Source organism: Aotus nancymaae, unplaced genomic scaffold (genome assembly GCF_030222135.1).
Source record: "Aotus nancymaae isolate 86718 unplaced genomic scaffold, 86718_ANA_hifiasm-v0.15.2.pri h1tg000014l, whole genome shotgun sequence".
NCBI lineage: Eukaryota > Metazoa > Chordata > Mammalia > Primates > Aotidae > Aotus > Aotus nancymaae.
In genome coordinates this window covers 41,282,860-41,306,761 of record NW_026988425.1, presented here as the reverse complement: position 1 = coordinate 41,306,761, position 23,902 = coordinate 41,282,860, and the positions used below count along the sequence as shown (strand labels likewise).

The following is a 23,902-nucleotide window of genomic DNA, read 5'->3' as shown; positions in this document are numbered from 1 at the left end:
AAAATGCTCTTGACATTAAATTTATGGAATGACAGACAAGGGCAACAAAAGGGATGTCTAGCTTTACTGGGCTTTCTTTAGCAATAATTATGCCTATAAGCCCTATACATTTCATAAACACTCCACTTAGCTGGAAATGAACTATATAATGGCCTTCTATTTAACTGGAAGAAACGGAGGTAAGGTTTCCTAACTAGAAAATCTGGCAGTGATGATCCTTCTTACTGAATTCCAGATAATATATTAATGAATCTTCATATGTAATTTCAACAAATTTCACCTGGGTTCAAGACCATTCCAAGACAGTGTTAGCCATGATATAGCCACCAAGTCCAAGGATTCTGGCTAATAGAAGGCAATCAGTCCCCTTTTAGAAACTCAAGCCCCACATTCAAATCTTTGTGTCCAGACTGACACTAAGTCATGCCAAATAAGCCAAGAGTGTTGCCCTCCAAAAAGACTGTAGTGAACAAATTTACCATGCATCTAATGTGTTTTCATCAGTCAAATCCCAAAGCATCTGGTCCCTAGGTAATTGGTGCTTAATTGAACCATCTTCCCATAAAGACTTCATTTATTCCCTTTGGAATTCTAATGTCAGGGAGAATGAACCAGGGCACAAGGCCCATGAATTTGACTTTGATTTGTGAAAAAGAAAATGTGTAGTTTCAGTGTTTTTTGTTTTTTTGTCTAACTTCTTTCTCTGTTTGTGTTTTTGTCTTGATTTCCCATTGCTAATAACTTTTTTCACAATAGTCTTAATAACAATTATACCAATATTCTCCCTTAAGAAAAGCACTGGAATCTCCTGAGAAGCTGAAATGGGCCCTACATCCAGAGAAACAGATTTAATTGATCTGGGGTGCAGCATCTTATGCCAATCACTCACTTCTATACTTCTGTCTTGTTTAATCAACCATTCTGATTACAAATTTCCTCCAACCTTCACAAAGATCTCTATACTCTCCTTCTCCTGTCTGTATGTCCCTCCCTAGCAGGCTTAGATTGCTGGTTTATCACTCCAGCAGCTCCCTTGCCCAGGCCAATATCCTAAATTCCTTTGCCATCTTTTCTTCATACCTCGCTAACAAAATCTTAAGCCTAGATTACCCTGCTTTTCTGTGTCTAGTAAACTGCTGAGCACCTCCAAAAAGCATCATATATTTTATAATACTTCTACAATGGTACCACCATGAATTCATGATCATCAGCCTCAGCTGAACCTTCAAGCAATGACTAACAATCCTAGTGCTACTCATTTAACACTTTCACATTCAGACTTTCTCTGTCCTCCTCAAATATCTGAAATGATTCCCTTTCTTTCCCAGTATGCCAGCTCATTTCTCTCTCCTTCTCTCAGTTGGTGACTTAACTGCCTTCTGGAGCAAATATAAGGTATCAAACAAAAACTCCTTTGACGGCCTCTACCACATCAAATACACCTCTGCATCTGCACACATCACCTTCGGCTTCCTTCTAGAACAGAGGGTAGAGATCATCTCTCCTCTCCAAGGCCAACTGATTCCCCCTGCGGTGCTCTGGATCCAATCCCTTCTAACTTCTCAGGAATCCTACATGATTATTTATCCACCCTTTGTCTATCTTCAGGCAACCCATGATCCTCCCCACTGGTCTTCCCCATTAGTGTTTAAGTATGCTCAAGACTCCCATCTTTCAGAAGAAATCCTCCTTTAACTCTATTTCCTCCTTTAATTAAAGCCTTATCCTTTTTGTTTCCCTTGACCACATATCTTGAGTTATCTATATTCATTGTCTCTCTTTCAACACACCCATTCCTCATGACACTTCATCCTGGCTTCTACCCTCATCACTACAACAAACTTACTCTCCTTAAAGTCCTTCAAAACATCAATTTTATTAATCCAAGGGGACATTTATGGGACTTTCTTACTTCACCCCCCCCCATCAGCACCTTAAATAATTCTCTTTTCTTGGCCTCTGAGATGCCACTCCAGCATCTACCCCAGTCACGTTTCCCACTCTAGTCAACTTTTCCATTTGACCTTTAAATGTTGAAGTTCTCATGGCTCAGACTTATGCTTTTTTCTCTCACTTCATTTTCACTCTATACCTGATCTCAATTACTTCTGTGGCTTCAATACTATGAGTAAACCACTGTCTTACAAATTTATATATTCAGGTACCTCCTCTGATCCAGGACTCAAGACTACTGTGTCTCCATGAGGATGTCTTAAAAAGGCCTCCAAATCGAAATATTCCCAAACTGAACTACTGTTCCTCACTTTTCCTCAATCTTTACCTGGTCTCCCTCTAGTGTTTCCCATTCAGTTGAAGAAGCCTAATACCTTCGAGTTTTCCATGACATCCCTCACCAGCATTACGTAAGTCAGCACTAAGTCTAGTCCACTTCACTTTACAAATATATTATAAATATATTAACTCCTCTCAATCTTCAGCACCATCACTCTGGTCTAAGCTACCAATACCTCTTGCCTACAACAGACTTATAATCCATCTCCCTGAATATCTCTTTCCACCCTCCTCCATTCATGCCTCATAACAGATCAGGTGACCTCCTTAAAATGCAGACCTGATTATGTCACTCCCCTGCTTCAAACTCTTTAATGGTTTTCTATTGCTCTTAAGATAAATAAAAGCCAAAATACAGCCTATATCATCGTGTACAATGTAAGTCCCTGCTTACTTTTCTGGTCTCTTCTTAGATCATGTCCTTTCTCCCTCTTTGAACTCTGACGATACTGACTTGACAGTTTTTAGTTCTCAGAAGTACTAGAACTTCCTGGATCCTATTTTTCTCTACCCATTATGCTCTTTCTTCTCCATCTCATTTAAATTTCAAATATCCCTTCTTTGAAAGCTTTCCCTAACCATTAAATCCCAACCTGGGTCAGGTTCCCATATAGTTTATTTCACATGACTCAAAACAATTTTAAATTATACTTGGTTAATGCTTTTCTCCATCCTAGACTATAAAATCCAGCAGGGCAGAGGATATTTATGTGTTGCCTATTATATTATGCTAACACCTAGTCCAGTGCTCTGCTGGGCAAAGTGTAAATGTTCAATAAATATCCTTTGAATCAATTAGTGTGTTTATGAGTTAATGAACAAATGAATTAATGAATAATGAGGGTAATGACGAATTTTCACACTCAGGCTATCAATATTCATCTTTATATTCCCTTGAAGCACAATCCCATGAATCAGGGTCAGGCATATATCCAGTACAGTTCAATATAACCAATGTTTTGAGAACCTAGGGTATAAGCTACATGGAGAAAAAACATTTAAGGGAAGGACTAGGAGGGCTTGATCTGTGATCTACAATCTGGGCAAGGAAAATCAGCATTTCTATTTTACGGTTATTCTGAATACTAAACAAGAACTAGTAATATCCACTTTATGAATTAATTCCTTAAATCACTTAAATTATTTTGTAAGTATATTAAAAAATCGTTTTCATATATTTTTTTAAAAAGACAAATCAACAAGTATCTTCTGTAAGCACTTTTGATGATCCAAATGCAGTAGCTAGACATGTACCCAAATCAACCTATTATATCTCCTTCCACCTTCCAGTGTCCATCTTTATATCCCAAAGTCTAATACAAATTCTTGGGTTTAAGCACTAAAGATATTAATCAAAGTCCAAGTCATTTATTAAACTGCAAGTGGCTATAAAACAGAGTTAATGCAATTTGTCAGGCAGAGCAAACCAAGAAATGACTTGACCTCTGAGCTTTTAGGACCCTTTTGAAAAGCTAAGTAAAATCACTAGGGAAGAGGTTAAAATTCAAGTTCGCTTTATATTACTCTTTAAATCATGGAAAGTGCAAACATACTCCTAACAATTTAAGATTATGAGTGATAACTTACCAGACAGAATATTTCCTGAGTTTTCCCATGAGGATTTCTTAAAAGTTCAAAATGCTATCTATGTTCAGTAATGCAGTTATTATTAATATCCTTCCTTTTAAAATTATGGATTTTTTAAACAGTTGATCTTTGACTTACAAAATCTTCAATCCTAGAGAAGTCATTATAACTATATGTTTCTTGGGCATTAGTATTTTACTACTTAAATTTTGCAACTTTTTTTTTTTCTGGAAAGTTTCTCTTTGTTATCTCAATGTTTTAAAATGTGTGATTCAGTAAAATTAAAGCAGTTTCTTTTTTAAAAAAAGTGACCAGGGTAGTGTTGATTGCATTACTCATCTATTGCTGCATAACAAATTAACCAAACACTTGGCAGTTCAAAACAACAAATATTTATTTTCTAGGGGTAGGGACCTAGAAGCAGCTCAGCTGGGTGGTTCTGGCTGATCATCTTTTATGAGGTTGCAATCAAGCTGTTGGCTGAAGAATGCAGTCGTCTGGAGGCTCCACTGCGTGTCAAGACTCCATCTTGAAGCTTACTCTCTCATGGAAGCTGTGGTTCACTCTGGGAGTGGAGGCGGGGGTCAAGATTCCATTACTCTCACAGAGGCTGTGGTCGAGGCTTCAGTTTCACACTCGCTATTGGTCTGAGGGCCTCAGGTCCTCATTTGAAACTGCCTGTTGGACCCACAGTACCTTTTCATGTTAGCTTCTCCATAGAGCAGCTCAAAACATGGCAGCTGGTTTTCCCAGATTAAATGTCCAATAGGTATAAGAGACAGAACAACCAGGACAGAAGCCACAGTGCCTTTCAAAGACCTAGTCTTCTTTTGGCCAATCCCAGCTTTTTCCTTCTACAAAGAAAGCACGTTTTTACATGATTGCCCCTTTGTATCTTCTTAGAAATTAGATATCATTCTGAGCCAATAATTTGTGTTTTACATAAATTGTGTTATTAGATACTAACTCTAGGCTTCCAACAACTTGTAATCAAAGCAAAAATAAACAAAAAACCTTAAAGCCCATTCTTTTCTGAATTTAGAATTAGAGGTTAGAGAAATTTCAGCTCTGGTTAACCTAGTTATTCCTGTTGTTTATCTTCCCAGAACGAAAGCTCAAATAATTTGCAAGAATTTCTACTTTTGAACATCATGCCCAGAGTCCCAAGGCAACCAAGGGTAATTTTCAGCTGGGCCACTCAAAACATAAAGATTAGTAAAATGTTTCATTGACTATTTCACATCCTTCATGTAATACTTAAAAACTATGTAAAGACTGAGAAATGGAGGTCAACTATCCAAAACTAAGGCACATTATACAATAACAAAATACTTTATACACAATATCAGTGTCCTGCCCTTTGGAGATGCCTGCTTCTGTGCCTATTATTAGCCATGTATCAAAAATTTATTTATTATTAGATTATAGGTGACTTTCTGAAGAGCTTTGTGGTCAATTTATGTCGATATCTACATATTAAAAAATAACATGTTTTACAGATGTTAGGTAGGTTTTGAAAATAATCCACAAATTCAAGGCTGACACTTAATCCAGCTCACAAAGAAGTATATACCATGTATCCAGATCTCCTGCAGTTTGATAATATAGAGTTTTCAAATTCTGTATAGTGCAAAAGGACACCAAGAATAGGGGTTAAGCAAGTGGAAAAGTGTGGGAATAATTGAATACAGCATTAGCAGTATAAGCTCTGAAGCCAGAAAAACATGTGTTTTAATCTCAGCTTTTTTACTTGTTAGCTGTGAATCCCTGGGCAAGTAACTTAACTTCCCTTGGTCTCATTTCCTCAGCTAAGTTACTCAAGGCTATGTGCCTTACAGTTATCAGGAGTAAGTGTGATATGCATATACAATACTAGACACATTGTACAGATTCAGTTCATGTATGATTTAGGTGGTTCTGCTTCACACCAATTTTCAGGGCACATGTTCAAAATCAAATTTCTTCCAAGTCATCCTACTCTTATGAGTACCTCTTAGCTTACCAAAGAAGACTCAGCTACACATACATTCACTAAATAAAATTTTGTTCTTCTTGTTGCTGTGATAAATTTAATTAGTTTTAAGAACATACTTTGTGTCCAGCATGATGTTAGAGTCAACATCATATTTTCCCTTATAGGACTTGCTATCTGGTTAGAAAGGGCAGTTAGTTTAACACATGAGAGGGCCCAAATAATAATAAAAAAGCATATGTATAGTATTACAAATCATAAAATCAAAAGCAGTGCACTCTTCTGGATTGAATCCTGGAGCAGAAAAAACATGAGTGGAAACTAGGATGAAATCTGGATTTTACTTAATAGTATTGTACTAATGTTGGTTTCTTACTTTTGACAAATATATCAGATTATGGATGTTAACATGGGAAACTAGGTGAGGAATACACAGGACCTCTACAATTTTTGCAACTTTTCTGCAAAACTGAAATTAATCCCAAATTAAAAGCTTACTTAAATAAATTATATTGTATTATCCATTAACTTCCCAAAAGTATCACCTCATCAAAGGAGGCTCTCCCATTGCTAAGGTAGAAATCTCTCTGAAAAATATCTCTACCCAGGAATGGCTTTTAGTATTGACTTTAAAATCTAAGTTTCATAACCTGCTAGTAACCATCTAGATATATCTTCCATTTTTACTACATGACAATAATGCAGGCACATTACAGAGAAGTCAAAAGAAACTGATCTCTAGCCAGGACCCTTCTGAAGGAGGGAAATCTCAGCAGTTCAAACAAAATAAACAATTCAGGGACTCATTAAAGCCCTAGTTTGGTTGTTTGGGGAAAGAAGGAGAAAAAAATAGCAATTGGTACCAAGAGGGTCTCAAGTGGAGGTTTCAAGTCTTCACTCTCAGGGCCTCTCAGAAAGAAACTGTAGGGAATTCTCTATCTCTGCAGTGCCCAATATGTACCAGGCACTGTTTTCACTCATTTCTTGTGAAATAAGAATCATCATCTGCTTTTGCGGACAGAACTCAAAAAGTTTAACTGGCTGAGAGTCACAAAGATAGTAAAGATAAGAAGAGTTGGATTCAAATCCAGTCAGACAAGCAGATTTAGGTGAATCCAAAGCCTGCTCCATGCCCTTTCCAGAATATCAATCTATCTGTAAGCTTTGGTAGTGGTTCACATCTCAACAGGCATCTGCCAACCCTAATTTACAGGTGAATCTGTGTGTGTTACTAGTGGAAAGAACTGCTAGTCAAGTATCAGTTGTCTCAATTCACATTCCACTCATTCGGATAGTTAACACAGCTATCACCCTTCCATAAAAATGACAGATAAACAACATGCTATTCCATAGTTATAGTCCATGTTAATAGGAGGAACTGTGGTGCTACAACAAGAACTGAGTTATAAATCTGTCACTGCCACTGTGAAGTTTAATCCTAGAAGAAAGTTTTGTCACTTCTCAGGGCCTCCCCTTTCCTCACCCATAAATAAAGTGAGGATATCAGACTCAAATGTTTCAGTAGGGATCTACTGGCATTTGAAGAGGCATAATTCTTTCTTATATAGGACTTGCCCTGGCATCACAGAAATTTAGCATTTATGACTTCAGGTACCAAAAACCTACAACTCTTTCCGGTTCTTATAATAACTGTATTTCCCAATGTCCCTAGCAGAAAGCCAGTACCTTAGTTGAGAGCTACTGGTAGACAATCTTAAGATCTATGAGGCCTTATGGCTCTATTGGGCCAGGACTGTCAGTATCAGCATATGGCTTGAGAGCAGGAGTAGAGGAGGTAATCTCAGGTCAACTCTGCCATTGTAAAGCCCATTCAGGATCACGTTCTTGAATGGAAGTCATATTGCTGGCATCTTTAATAGGTCTCTTGGAATATTGTTTAAGAAACAAGTTTTAATATTGCATTTACATAATGTTCAGAAAAGAGAAATATGCTGAAATACCACACAGAAGCTACAACTATTCAATAAGCAATAGGCTCAAGGTGGTCACTCCAATAGCCCTACCCAAGGCATGAGCCTATATGCAGTGACCAGAATAAGCAATGGGAAGAGCTTCCAAAGGATAACAAATCCACAGCCTGGTACTCTCTGCCTGCTCACTGTTACCAGTAACCCATATGAGCTCAAGATGTGCCTCCTTGTCCTCAGTTCCTAACCCCTTGTATGAGACTCTCCAACTCTTCAACCAATTCAAAAAAAAAAAGACCTAATCTTAGTCCTGGCTCAGGAGCCATGTTGCACATGAAGGCCTCTCCTCAAATCCTTCAGTCCAAACAGATTTCCCTTCTCTCTAAATAAATATAGCATTTATAGTCTGCAATGAACTTTTTATTAAGTTGTACAGTCATCAACTGTTCCATAATCACACCATGAATGTACATTAATAGTGTTGCCTTCTAGCTTGAATGCTTGGTCCTAAAGTCAAGAGTCATGTTTTCTACTACTTTTGTATTCCCTAGTGTCTAGCACATTCCTGGGAACACACTAATGGATTGATAAATACATGTTCTGCTTTTGATTTTTCACAATGATACCAAAAATACCACTAGCCTGCCCAGACTTACATCCTGTAGGCTAATTTAAAAACAAAACTTATTTATTCAACATCTTTTCCCAAGTAATTTTCAGAGTACTTTTCAGATTATATAAATAATTCTCTCCCTATATGCACTGAGAAAAATAGAACACTAAACTTTATAGGACAAAAGAAAAGATAATTAAAATGTCATGCTCCATACATATACTAAGATCTGGTAAAGTGGATATGTCTCCCAAGTCCTACTAAAAGTCCTAGATAAAATGTGAAACATATATCCATCTTGACCCAGTACTAAAAACTTCTATATGTTTCCAAGGCTGTGAATAGCATATACTTTGGAAAGCAGGTCATGAAGTTTGTGTGCCATCATTAATCTAAGGAGAATAATGGCAAATTTGCATTATGATCCTGATCCCATCCACATCCCTTTGCCCTCAAATTATCCACATACTTCTTGACAATGCTTCCATATTTCTCTCTGTTTTACTACCTATTAAGGCCCCCTATAAAATATTTACTGAACAATGTCTCTATAATGTACTATGAAAGTAGTCATTCTTTTTCATTCTTGCTTCTCTTTCCTTAATTTTTCTGATTTGCTGGGTATAAAAATGATGCCTTTCCTTTATCTATCATCATCTTACCCAGGGATTCTGGTATATTCTTCTACCCCTAGGGAAAAACCCACTGAAGAGGCTCTATCTTCAGGGTTCTTTTCACAATCCATCATTCACATATGCTTTGTCAGATCAGTCTTTACTAGTTTGGCCAACTTGAGGCTTTCTAAGATAACAATCATATAGCTTGAAAGTGTGCAGAAAAGCAGCTGATAGGATGAATTAGGATCATGTGCCATCATACTGACGAAGAACAAAGGTTGCCTTTCTGAGCAATGGCAATCAAAATTGAATGACTAAGGTTTCTCACCAGCCATCATCAAATTCAAGATGAGCATTTACAGCCTCAATTACACATCTTTTGTTTCAGTAAGCATGGGGAAAGAACTATGTGACTCTATTTAGTAACGATCACATTGTACTTTTGTTGATATGGCAACTCAAATTTTAAAAGATAGATATAATGATTAATACAATAAAGTACATTTTTTAAAGCAAGAAAAGAATAAGGATTTCTTTGGACCAAGGACTTTATCATATCTTTAATATACTATATTCTAAAAGAGGAGATGCCTCTTTTAAGAGTTTTCAATAGGCTACTTCAAATGTTTCATTTTATAAACAACTGAGGAAAAAATCAAGGAGTTACTACAGCAAATGTCTAGCACAGTAGGTTGTCAACCATGGATAAGTACATAAAAGTACCTGTTCAATTTGCAAAATCTTGATGTGTTCCAGTTCGCTGTCAGGGAATTCTCTACACCTGTGCTGAGTCACTGTAAAATATGCTTCTTCCCTAGGACATGGGTTGTCCACCATGGATAAGTACTTAAAATTCCCTTTTCAATTTGCAAACTCTTGATGTGTTCCAACCCTCTATCAGGGAATTCTCTACACCTGAATGCCTGTGAAATGTGCTTCTTCCCTAGGACACAGGTTGTCCACCATGGATAAGTACTTAAAAGTCCCTTTTCAATTTGCAAACTCTTGATGTGTTCCAATCCTCTATCAAGGAATTCTCTACACCTGTACTGAATCCCTGTGACGTGTACTTCTTCCCTAGGATACACTTTTTACTTAGAAGTCAGCCAGCTGCAGATAGATTTATCTTTAAACAAACTCACAACCTAAGTAATGTAATTCATTGGGAATATAATAGTAGCCTAAAGAAAACTTGCTGGTCTCATCAACAACAACAAAAAAGCTCTAATCAAAGCAGTAAAAACATCTGGAAGTTTTAAAGACTCTGTAGAAGAAATTATCCGCTGATTTTTGGAATAGAGTATTTGAAAGTAAGTTCAGATGCTAATTAAAATCATGCAGCCCAGCAATTTCTGACAAAATCACTAACTTCTTATGAATTATTACTAAGTAAAATTAGTGCTTGACCTAAGGCATTATTTGCCTATATAAAAAGGTAGGAAGAAGCACTGAAGAAAGAAGTTAAGACTAAACAAGGACTTTTCCATCCTTCTTTTAAGAATCTCCTACTCTTTACCGAATTTTCTTCAGCACAAAGCAAAAACAACAGCAAAAGAAAAAAACACTTTCAGAAAGACTTTGCATTGAATAGTGATGAGTTGCATTGTTTTACAATGAAAGCAGGTTGTGATAAAATTTTTTATCAGTTGTATTTAATTGATTACAAAGTTAATGATGAGAGAATAAAATAGGCAAACACTTTCTTGATGCTTACATTTAAAAGAAGACAGAAATTTGATAATTAAATGGATTCAAACCATAGCCCTGAAGAGGATTCTAAGGGGTAATTTTGTTTATTCCTCCTTTTTGCTTGTTTGTTTTTAACAATAAGAAATATGAAGCCCAGGAAGGTTAAACAGTTTGCAAAAAATACGAAGCCCCATTAAAGGCAGAGGTTGGAGGGAACTCAGGTTTCTTGACATCTAATTCACTATTATTTCATATTATATCATCCTAACTTAGATGTTTCTTACATCAAAGTAAACCTTTAGTTTGAAAATTGCACATCCAAGTACTTACCAATGGGTCTGCTGTAATTTTACGGGGATGGTGAGGACCAGGAGGTAGGGAATAGTGAAATAAATTTTTGAAATTTAAAAAAAGGAACTGAATCATTGATTATTTCTTCCCTTTATATCAGAATAGAGTAAAACGAAAAAGCAAATGTATATGAATTGAGACCATAATGCTGGGGATAAAGTGAGGAATTACACACACACATACACACACACACAACACACACACACACAAGGGAATAGCATGGACAATTTTATCTAGGTGCACAAGACTGTCATTATCCCCTTGTCTTGACCAAAGGTCTCTCAAAGGGCTTTCGGTAGGCTCAGAGATCAGTTTATGTCACAGATTGGTTTGTCTTTCCCATCCTCCCACCCCACTAAACCAAGAAAAGTGGTCATGTGTTTCACATTCACACTTGCTGAAAAAGTGACATTGTCTTCACTATCCACTATAAATGTTGTGTGCACGTGTGTGTGTGTGTGTACGTGCACGCAGGAAGACACTGCTGTGGCAGAGTGTCGGCTGGGCGCAAAGGGAATTCACAATTTAGTTGGAAGCCCAAGACAGACACATAAAAAAATCAACTACACCAGGTAGGTGTCCAATGCACAGTTCAGGCCTCTCCTCTGGATAAGCCAGATTTGCTTTCTTTCTCCAAGGGAGCTAAGACTTGGTAAGCTAGGAGTAACAGGGCCTTTGTCCAGACACACCACAGGACATGGGGCATCAATGCACCTGCTTATGAAGTGTGAACACTTTAGACTTCCCTATGGCATTGGTAGCCACACCTCCTGAGAAAAGAGAAGATGGTTGACTTAGTCATGTCCTGCATGTACATCTTAAATCCCAGTTGCCCAAGGAAGTATTTCTATTTGATGTACTTTCACTTCATTTAGGGCCAGATGGCATATTCTCTGGAACTTCAGCAGAACAAGCCTTTAATAAATGCCTGATGGCTAATACTGACTCATGCTCGTGGAAGCAGACACAATGAGGCCTATGAAAAAAATACATCATAGTCCCTACCCCTCTATAACATGTAGCTTCAACTTGTTTATCTTTGGAACATTCTACTTCCAGTATTTTTGGATTGATATTCCTTGATAGGGAGAAATTAAGGCACTATTTGCACTGCATATAGAATTTTATTTACCTGCACAGTATTATACTTTCCATAAATTTATAGTATATTCAGGCATGAAAAATTGTTTAGAAGATATTATCAAAATGCTTTGACTATGGATAATTAATAATCCAGAAAGAACAAGTTGTTATCTTGTTTATAGGTATGAAATTAGTCAACAGTGTAATAAAATGGCTAAAGAATTTCATTAATATTAAACAGTCTAAATAGATATAGAATGTCCAGAACCATGAATTCTAAATCTTTGGTTTAGAAAACACACATTAGGAGGGATAGTCAGTGACATGGTTTGGACATGTCCCCACCCAAATCTCATCTTGAATTGTAGCTTCCATAATCCCTATGTGTCATGGGAGGAACCCAGTGGGAGGTAATTGAATCATGAGGGTGAGTTTTTCCCATGTTGTTCTTGTGATAGTGATTAAGTCTCATGAGATCTGATGGTTTTATAAAAGGTAGTTCCCTTGCACATGCTTTCTTGTCTGCTGCCATGTAAGAGTGGCACAGCTCCACCCTGTGGCTTTTTTCTTCCTTCACCTTCTACCATGATTGAGAGGCCTCCCCAGCCATGTAGAACTGTGAGTCCAGTAAACCTAATTTTCTTTATAAATTACCCAGTCCTGGGTATGTCTTTATTAGCAGCATGAGAATGGACTAATACAGTGAATGGTAGAGTTGGGTGCTGCTCTAAAGTTACCCAAAAATGTGAAAGCAACTTTAGAACTGGGAAACAGTCAGAGGTTTGAACACTTTGAAGGACTCAAAAGAAGACAGAAAAATATGGGAAAGTTTGCAACTTTCTAGAGACTTGGAGGGCTCAGAAAACAGGAACATGTGGGAAACTTTGGAACTTCCTAGAGACTTGTTGAATGGCTTTGACCAAAATGCTGATAGTAATAAGGATGATAAAGTCCAGGCAATGTGGTCTCAGATGGAGATGAGGAACTTGTTGGATACTGGAGCAAAGGTAACTGTTATGCTTTATCAAAGAGACTGGTGGCATTTCGCCCCTGCCCTAGAGACCTGTGGAACTTTAAACTTGAGAGATGATTTAGGGTAGCTGGCAGAAGAAGTTTCTGAGCAGCAAAGCATTCAAGAGGTGAAAAGAGCATAAAAGTTTGGAAAATTTGCAGCCTGATGATGCCATAAAAAAGAAAAAAACTCATTTTCTGGAGAGAAATTCAAGACTGCTGCAGAAATTTGCATAAGTAATGAGAAGTCAAATGTTAGTCACCAAGAGAATGGGGAAAATGTCTCCAGAACATGGCAGAGGTCTTCATGAAAGCCCCTCCTATCACAGGCCTGAAGGGCTAGGAGGGATAAATGGTTTCCTGGGCCTGCTAGGTACAGCCTAGGGGTTTGGTCCCCTGTGTCTCAGCCCCTCCAGCCATGTCTGTCTAAAAGGGGCCAAGGTATAGCTCAGGCTATGGCTTCAGAAGGTGCAACACCCAAGCCTTGGCAGCTTCCCTGTGGTGTTGGTCCTGTTGGTGCACAGAAGATAAGAATTAAGGTTTGAGAACATCCACGTAGATTTCAGAGGATGTATGGAAATGCCTAGATGTCCAGGCAGAGGTGTGCTGCAGGAGCAGAGCCCTCATAAAGAACCCCCACTGGGGCAGTATGGAAAAGAAATGTGGGGTTGGTTCTGCCACACAGAGTCCCCACTGCCTAGTAGAGCTGTGAGAAAAGGGCCACCATCCCCCAGCCTACAGAATGGTAGATCCACTGACAGCTAGAACCATGTGCCTGGAAAAGCCACAGTTAACACCAGCCATATAAACAGCCAGGAGCAGGGCCGTACCCTGCAAAGCCACAGGGTGGAGCTGTGCAAGATCATGGGAGCCCACCTTTTGCATCAGTGTGAACTGGATGTGAGACATGAAATCAAAGAAGATCATTCTGGAACTTTAAGGTTTAATGACTGCTCTAATAGACTTTGGACTTGCACCTGTAGCCCCTTGTTTTGGCCAATTTCGCCCATTAGGAATGGGCATATTTGCACAATGCCTGTACCTCCATTGTATCTAGAAAGTAACTAGCTTGCTTTTGATTTTACAGGCTCATAGGCAGAAGAGACTTTCCTTGTCTCAGGTGAGACTTTGGACTGTGGACTTTTGAGTTAGTGCTGAAATGAGTTAAGACTTTGGGAGACTGTTGGGAAGACATGAGTGGTTTTGAAATATGAGGACATGAGATTTGGGAGGGGCTAGTGGTGAAATGATATGGTTTGGCTCTGTCTTCACCCAAATGTCATCTTCAATTGTAGCTCCCATAATCCCCACATGTGGTGGGAGAGACCCAGCAGGAGTTAATTGAATCAGGGGGGCGAGTTTTTCCCATATTGTTCTCATGATAGTGATTAAGTCTCAGGAGATCTGATGGTTCTATAAAGGACAGTTCCCCTGCACACACTTTCTTGCTTGCTGCCACTTAAGACATGCCTTTGCTCCTCCTTCACCTTCCACCATGATTGTGAGGCCTCCCCAGCCATGTGGGACTGGGAGTCCATTAAACCTCTTTCTTTATAAATTACACAGTCTCACAAATGTCTTTATTAGCAGCGTGAGACCAGACTAATACAATGAGAATGTAGAATCAAGGGCATATGGTTCAAGGCAGAGGAGAGTGGAACCCTACAGTGGGTAAGAAACTGCTGCAAGAGTATGCAAAAGAGGCTTCAGCAAGGAGCATAATGTTTGTTTTCAAGTATGGTAAACAAAGGAAAGAGAGATTAGATTCATTGTGGTCAGCTCCTGAAGGATAGGCAAGTGGATGGAAGAAAATGTTGATTCAGTATAAGGCAGAACTTTCTACAAACGAATCTCTCCTAGAATGGACTGGGTAATGAAAAAGGGAGATTTCCAACTGATTATTTCCAAGAAGAGATGGACTAGCCCATTTTCACAGACGGAGGTTCATGTGCCAGATAATCCTCTAAAGAGATTATTATCCTAAGTAATTATTTTATGGGACATATTATTTACATTATTTTTCCAGGTTGAAAAAAATAACTTGCCAGAAAGACATTCTGTACTGTCTTGTTTACACAGTTGGCTGAGGGATGACTTCAGTCTTACCAAACTTCGATTCATATCAATTGAAGATTGAAAAGCTGATTAGGTGATTTGAATGCTCATAATATTTAAATCATTTACCACAGAAATTATAGGTTTTTTTTTTAAAAGAAGAAAAAGTATTGGCTTGTATGGACACATGTAAACACATTAAGAAATATAAGTTATTTTCATTATTGATATGTTTTTTTAAAAATTGTTCTTTAAAAGCAAACCAAGTTCCCATAGTTGTACAATTTACCAGTGGTACGACCTGAGAAGTAGAATCTTCAGGATAGCAGATTTAAAAAACATAACTCATGCTTTTTTTTACTAAGCTAAACAATTTACTGTCCCACTTTCTCACTGCATCACTCACATTTATCTTTACATTAACAATGCTTACTAGTAGCCAAAAAAGGCTAGCCAAGTTGGACCAACTGCAAGATTTGTTTCCACACTGCAAGATTTGCTTCATACACTTGGAAGAAGCAGGCTGCAACAGTGGTTCCATTTATTATATTATGCTATAAACATTATGTCCTGAGCTAACAAGACACTCAACATGACAATCCCATAGGTTACCAAGCACTGTAAACATCTGTTTAAGCAGGCGCCAGAGATAGCATAGAGGAGGCTTCTAGTATCCATTTTAAGTGGTTTATGATGTGGAGTCTGCTTTTTAAAAACTAATAATAAAAAACATGGGCCCAAACCCTGGCCAGAACAAATATTTGTGAGCACATTTATACTCAGTTTGAAAAAAGAATGCACTCGTGTTGTCACTTTGTCATTGCATTTATAGACTTTCATTTTACACCTTTGCCCATTAAGTAAGTGTTGGCATTCCATGGCCTTCAGGAGACCATAACTATAATTTCACTGTGATATATTTACTCCAATAAAAATAAAGCTAAATGTTGACTCACTAACTTTCCTTAAATTAATGCAAAATAAAGTTTATAAAGGTAGAACAAGATGATGAGAGATGGGACAACCCTTTAAGCTACACATGATATCTTTCAAAGATCTCTAAGACAAAACACATCCTTCCAGCTCCATCCAAAGTCCCCTGAAGGGAAACTGTAAATAACTGGAGACCCTTTGAAATCTAATCTAGGAACAACGAGCTTTGCTTTTCTCAAAAGAAAAAAGAGCTCCCAATCACTGAATAAATGGAACCAACAATACTGTCTGCTGCAGCAGTTTTGTTTCTATCCAGCATTTTAATTTCTGGAAATGTTTCAACATTTATCACCAGAAAAAGGGACTTAGAGGGTGATGCAGGTGGAACCTAGCCTGGAACACCAGTTGCTCAGGAAACAGAGCCTGGGCTACCACAATATCCCATGTCTGCAAGAAAAAACAAGTGTCTTCTCAGGCACACACACCTGGGAGCCTGAACACCTCTGAAACCAGCCAGTCCCTGGACTGTGGACAGCAGCACCCTGAAAAATCTCAAACTCATAGCTCCAACCTGTCTCTGTCTCCGAAGTTCTGTACTCACACATATTACACATCTCTTAGACACCCTCCCCCCAACACTCCCCCCACCCCCTGCAAACTCTCCCAGGCAGTTCTCCTGAGAACTTTCCAAATCCTCACTTCCAGCCCTCGGCCCAATGCATTTAGTTATTTTAAAGCACTCAGTACTTAATCCTATGCAGAAACTCCTCGGACTTCCCAACACTTTGGCCTCCCATTACCTTTCTCTGTCCCTTCCAAGGTCTCCTGGCGGCACAAACAGGCAGGCGGCACCTCTGTGGCCTCTTCCACCCTGCACACCCTACTGGCTCAGGCGCCAACACGCCTCCTCGGGCGCACACTCGCGCGCATACACACAGCGAACACGTACACTCATTCAGGACACACAGTCCGCACCAGACCACGAACCCCCGAAGCTTGGTCCTAGCAGGTATTCCCCAGGGCTATATATAAAGCACTCACCCCAAATAGACTTCTCCATGCACTCGCAAGTGGGTGACGCTACCCTGCACCCTCTGCGCCGCCAGCGCCCTCTCCCTAGACACGCGGCCACCCCACTGACCCGCAGCCTCTGGCAGTTCTGTCAAAACTTTGAACCTGGTTGCTTTTACAACCACGAGTGTGTCAGAGGCTGGAGGAGGTCGGCTCGCCACAATTTCCATTTACCTCTGTTCATGCGGACTGGTGGCCGTGACTCTACTGACCCCAGCTCCAACCGTGCCAATGCGCGGCTGCAGCCCGCATAAACGCGCAAAAGGCTGCGCGCTCTGGGTGCTGTGTCCACGCGCACAGCTCGACCTTCCGACTGTCTCCAGTCGCTGCCGGGGATCCTTCCCCGCGCAGCAGCAGCAGCCTCGGCAGTTCCTGCCTCAGCCAGGCTGATGATGGCAAACAGAAACACTCTCGCAAAACTTTTATGACTTTAACAAAACTGTCTCCGGAGGAAACCCCTCCACGCACCCTACTTGCGGGCCGGAGCAGGCGCCAGAGTGGGATGGTTTGTCTGTCGCCCGCAACTCCCTGCCGCCCCCACCAACTTCCAGACACACACACACACACACACACGATTGAGTTACCACAACCCACCAGCATAAAACAGCTTCTTCGCAAAGAGGAGGGGAGCACAGTCAACCCCCAAGTCATCCGAATAAAAAATTATCCGTGTAAATATATCGGACAGTGTCTCCCATTTTCATAAACAGCTAGAGTCTCAGGGTTCACTCTCAGGCCCCCTGACACAACAGGAGAAAAATAAAAGCCCGACTCCCGCAGCCCCACTCCAGTACCTCTCAGCTTTGCCTCTGGAGAGAGAGCGCGGGTTCGCGTCTGCGATGGGGCCGCTGGGGCCGATGGTGCCTGGGCCTCCGGCCCGCGTGGCCCCTGCCCGGGGTCCCCGCCGCCGCCCGGGCTCAGCAGCAGCCGCCGCCGCCACCGCCACCGTAGCAGCCGCCGCTGCCGCCGCCGCCGCCGCCGCTCCCTAGACCTCCTCCTCTTCCCATGGCTGCGCCCTGCTTGGCAGCTCGCGGGCTGTCAGGCTTGGGGAGGAGAGAGGGGGCGGGGTGAAACGGGAAGGGAGGATGGGAGTGCAGGGGTGGAAAAAGGCGGCCACCGTTCACCAGGGGTCACGCCGGGCCTGGCCCGCCGCCCCCCAGATCCAGGCTGCAGAAGCGAGGGGAAGCGGACGTTCAGGGAGGCCAGTTCGAGAACCACTGCGGAAAGGGCGAGTGCTGCCGGGGCCAAGCATTCCAAGGAGCTGGGATGAAGACTTCCCCGAGAGGAGCTGGAGTTGGTGCGTGTCACTCTCATCTGGGCTGCGCGGCTCCTCCTAGAGGAAAATATTGGTAGTTGCAATACACTTCCTTCCTCTCCGCCTGCCCCGATTCCCAAATGAAGGCAGGACCCACAGGAGCGTTAAGTGCAGTCCATAGACTCAAAGAAACACTTAGATACTAACACTTAAAAAGGTTAGTATCTCCAGGAATGGGAAGAAGATCAGCATGATAGCTTGGAAAGCGTGTTTAGCCATCCAAATATTGCCTCTCCATCAGCAATCAAGTTCCAAGCTTCCGCTCACTGGGGCACAGTCAAAAGATAGTTAAAACTACGAAGGGATTTATTATGGAGGTTAGAAGACAGATTAAGTAATTTACCAAGGACACTCAGCATGTTAGCAGAGAGGTATTCGCCAGAGGACAGGGATGGAGGAAGAGCAGACACAGGCCCAAACCTGAAGTTCCTGAGCCAGGGAAAGGATTTTAACTCTGCCGCAGCCTGGACATAGTGCATCTGTCAAATGCAAGCCCTGCCTGCTTCATCCCATTCTTGGGAAAATAAAGCAAGACAAGAAGTTGTAAAACTGCTGCAGAAAGTTAAGTTGTGCATAAGTATGTCATTTTTGTACAGCGTCAAACCTCGAGTCACTACATGCTTTTCTGAGCAGAGTACAAAAGTCCAGCTCCGGATTGTCTCAGATCTGAAAGAATAGCTAGTCATGCGATCTTTCCACAATTTACTGACTGTCAATTGTAATGTTACTTACCTATATGCTTCTAACAGCTTTGGTTTACTAAAGATTTTCTTTTTTTTCTTTTTTTAACAGAGCTTCCAGGCACAGAGTCAAGTTTATACCCAGAGAAAAATGTTTAAACAACAACTTAAAGGAACCAAGTTTCTTATCTTTAGAATAACATATCTATAGGGCACTGAAGTAGTACACAGGAGCCAAGACTTGAGAAGGAACCGAGAACCAAAGACTGTGGGATAGCAGATATCACATAAGACACACCTGTTTTCAAAGGAATCAAATAAGTGAAAAACTGTTCCTTAGAATGCTTTCAGAAGCTCAGCTGTGGCTCAAATACCCCAGCTGTTCCAGACAGACACCTAGAATGAACGAAGAAGAAAAGATTCTGGAAAAGGCATGTTTTATCATGGGATGGGATGGTTATTGATCTTGAAGTGCTCTTGTTCTATCCCGTTTAAGAATAAGGAGGCTTTTTTTCCCCCAAGACTCTTCCCTAACACATTGATTTCTGGGGTTTCATACTTTGCTGAAGCAGTAGTGATGCTTGGCTGTGTCTGGAGCTTTTAAAAAGGGGAGGTATCCACATAGAGAAACTTGGGAAAGTAAAAGATTAAGGCACAGTCAAGAAAAACTCCTGCTGGGTGGTCCATACATGCCAAGCTGGCTGACAGGGCAGTCCTGGCAGGAGTAAAGTCCAGGCAGGCCTCAAATGCTGACTCCACTTCTGTCTGAAATGACCTTCCAAGTTGGACCTTCTTCAGAGCCTGGCACTACCAACCTCTCTGTTTTTATCCTCTCTGTGCCTTCTCATCCTTTGTCCTTCTTCCCTGAGCTAGAGAATCTTGATCTAGTTTAGAAAATGCCAGATGGACTCATAAAAGATATTCAAAATTCTATTGTTTATACTCTGAGATGAGCTCAGGGCCATACTTCAAAAAAAAAGAACTAACTTTTTTTTTTTTTTTTTTTTTTTTTTAAATTTGAGTTCAGGTATAGCCTCCACTCTGTGTGCCATGAAACTAGACTGCTCTGGCTGCTGCTCTGTCTTTGATTTTTAAAACATCATCATGCACAGAAAACATAGGAAAAGACACCTTGATTAATATTATGGAACTAGATATAAACCTGCAACTGACATGAAGGTCAGCCTTTATTCTTAAGCCCCGTGAATAAAGGTCCCTCAATCTCATATATGACCAGGTATAGGTCTATAGTAGTATGTGGCTCTTTATATATTCCTAATTGTTTGGGAAAATGTAGCAGGTATTGAGTCAATTAATTTCTTATAAGTTAAGGTATGCCAGAGCACATTTACCTTCTGAAGAGTGAAACTGCATTTGCCATGGTTTCCATTCCGCTTGGAAGATCCTACTGTGTCTACCCAGAGAAATCCTTCTTAACCTTAAAGTTCCAATCAATTGTTTACTTTCTCTCTGAAGCTCTTCCTGACTATTCCCCAGGGTGGGATTTATAAGTTAATTCTCCCTTTATCAGCACCTTTATAGGCCTTTATATCTTCTGGTATTAAATGTTGCACTTTTTGTTGATATGTCTGCTTTCCTACTAATCATGAAATTTCTGAGGGAGAAACTATATATTCTTAATATCTATACCTGCAATGTCTAGGTTAGTACCTAGAATTTATAGAGTTTGTAGACTTCCCAATAAATAATCAAATTGAATGAAAATTTATATCTCCTTGATTTATATCTCAAACCCAGAGCTCTCCACAGAGCTCCACACTAACTGGCTATCTCCATTTGAATGTCTAACAGACCTCTGAAACTTGACATGTCCACATCTGAACTCTGGTTCTTTCTCCCTAAAACTACTCCAATCACAGTGGGTGACATTTCCATCTCAGTAGATGGCAACTACTTCCCGCCAGTTACTCAGGCCACAAACCTTTGAAATCATCCTTACTTCTCTGCCCACCACATTCCACATTCAGAACTCTGTCCACTTCTTGGAGAGGTCCAGAGACACCTGGTCTTAACCACCAGAATTTCTCAGTTAGATTACTGCAGCAGTCTCTCAACTCAACTGGTCTCCTTGCTTCAACAAACCCCTCCCCTAACCCCCAACCAACAACAACAACCACCCAAAGTGTAAATTCAGTTGCCATAGTCATTCCTTTTAAAACTAATCTCATGCCATTCCTTGGCTTAAAACCCTCCAATTGTTCCCCATTTAAAAATGAATAAAATTTAAAATGGCCCATGAGACTCTACATGAGCTATGTACCTTTGCTCCCACCTCATCTCCCACGAATTTCCCCATCACTGGATCACCCTTCTGCTCCTGGCACACTGGCCTCCCTGTTGTTTCCTAAGCAGGCCAGGCAGTCTCCTAACTTGGAGTCTTTGTACTGGCTCTTCTCTCTGACTTAAACACTCTTCCCCAAATATTCACTTGCTTACTCCTATACTTCCTTGAAGTGTTTAATCAGATATTGGCCAACTTATCTGAACCAATCCTGTTTACTTTATTAGGGCCCACCCTACAGCACTCTTTTATACATCCCCAGTACAGCTTAGCAAAAAATACAAACTGCATTGTGAAGACAATAGAAACAATTAGAAAATAATTCAGATTATGTCTATTCAAGTGCAGATAACTAGGTCAGATTGCCATCTCCGCAAACCATAAAACATCACGGTATAAACTCCCTAAATCTACAGTTATCTGAGGTTAGAGCATTGCTTTGCTCATTCTGTTGTACTATAAAGTGCCAAAGCTTTTTCTCAAAACAAAACAAAAGAGGTCAAAACACTTAAAGTAGCATTTTATAGCTAATTCATTTTACAGCATTTGTAGTTAAAAAACATAGGATTGTTAATCAGGAGCCTTGGGGTCCTGTGTGAGTCATCTGTGATTTTGTGTAAATTAATTACTAATGTCACAATGCCTCCATTTCTTGCCTATAGAAGGAAGGGGTTGCTATCTGAGATCATTCCAGCTGTACAAGAAAGTTTTAGATTGATATTTGTGATAATCAAATTGTGATGTCAAATATTTGTGATCAATTCTAAGTTTATTAGAAGAATATTTGACCAAATATCTGGGTACCATGGCCTAGCAAAGTCGATACATTGATATGGTTAATTTTATGTGTCAACTTTGCTAGGTCACAGTACCCAGATATTTGGTCAAATACTATTCTAGATGTTTTTGCAAAGGTATTTTTAAGATGAGATTAACGTTTCAGTCAATAGACTTTGAGTAAAACATTGACCTACGTAATGTGGGTAGGACTCAATCAATCAGTTCAAGGCATTAAGAGGAAAAGAGTGACCTCTCCCAAAGAAGAGAAAATTCTGCCAGCAGCAGTCTTTGGACTTAAACTACATATCAACTATTCCCTAAATCTGCAATCAATCTACTTGTAGATTTTGGACTTCAGACTTTTCAGTTTCCACAGTTATGTGACCAAATTTCTCAAAATAAATCTCTGTATATATATCTCATGTATATGATATAGATATATATATAGATATCCCTGATTAATACAATATTTATTGGTAAAGTTAATAAGATTCTAATAAAACATTATCTCTTTAATGAATTTTTTTTTTTAACTAACACTGAATTCCCATTCACCATGTTCTTTCATTCATACAGCAAGTGTTGGTAAGCCTACACTACGACAGACTTTGTTCTAAAAACTTAGCATGATCAGGGATTACAATTTACACAACACATCTACAAAGATGCTGCCCTCATGAGATTTGCATTCTACTTGGGAGAGACAATGGACAATAAGCATAATAAGTAAATCACTGAAGTGCTTATATTAAAGAAAACCATAGCAGGGTAAGAGGCTCAGGAATGTCAGGTAGCAGGTATAAGAATGATGAGAATTCCTTCCTTTCTCAGGACTCAGCATATGGTGGAACTGAGCATATGATGCTTGGGAGCACATTGTGAAAGCTCTTTGACTAGGATAATCTCTTTACCTTAGTCCCCTGGCTCCATCCCACAACTGCCTTGGTTGAGGATGGCAAGGGAATCCTGAAGGGAAAATAACAACTTAGGGAAGTATTTACTGTTTTTCCCCTATATTGAAAAGTAACAGGGAAAATGTGATTTCATGATCTGGGATTTCTTAGCTCTAAAATTTATAAGGAGGTAGCAAAGCCAGACAAAAGCTTAAAATTACCATTTTTTATGAATTTTTAAAAAATAGGTGTTTCAATTCAGAGTTTATAAAAACTCAAAGGGATAAATAAAACTGATATCCTTTATGCTTTTTGGTGGAGTCACCCATAGGAAAGCTCCAGACAGGGAGATGTCAGATTATGTACAGCCACCTGGTAGAGAGGAACAAAATAAAACAGGTCTCAAAAGAGACTCATGAATAAACATTCCCCTTTAAATCATTGAAGTGTGGAGATTTTAAACAATTGATATTATTTTCTTTATCTTCTCACCAAATGCAAAAGCCTGTTTAAAAAACTCATCTGACAGACAATCAGCTACCAAAGATGATGAAATAATTAAAAACATGGAGATTATTTCTTCTTTCTGAATAATTATACTGATGATTAACCCACTAATTCCCTCACTGGGCAGCATGACTGCATTATTTGTTAAAAAAAATGTTAGTAAGAATTTGTTATTCTGTTATTTATACATGATTCTATCTCTCATAGGGAAAAAATTAGAAAT

The 23,902-nt window shown here is 39.8% G+C and overlaps 1 protein-coding gene across 1 annotated transcript in view; it reads right to left on the bottom strand.

Annotated features, from left to right (window-relative positions):
• GHR (growth hormone receptor) overlaps window positions 1-18,063 on the bottom strand; it is a 302,533-nt gene extending 284,470 nt beyond the window's left edge. Inside the window, exon 1 of the mRNA XM_012433845.2 lies at window positions 17,997-18,063. The gene's annotated coding sequence lies outside the window, so the exon portion shown is untranslated. The remainder of the gene's footprint in view (window positions 1-17,996) is intronic.
• Between the last annotated feature and the right edge of the window lie 5,839 nt (window positions 18,064-23,902).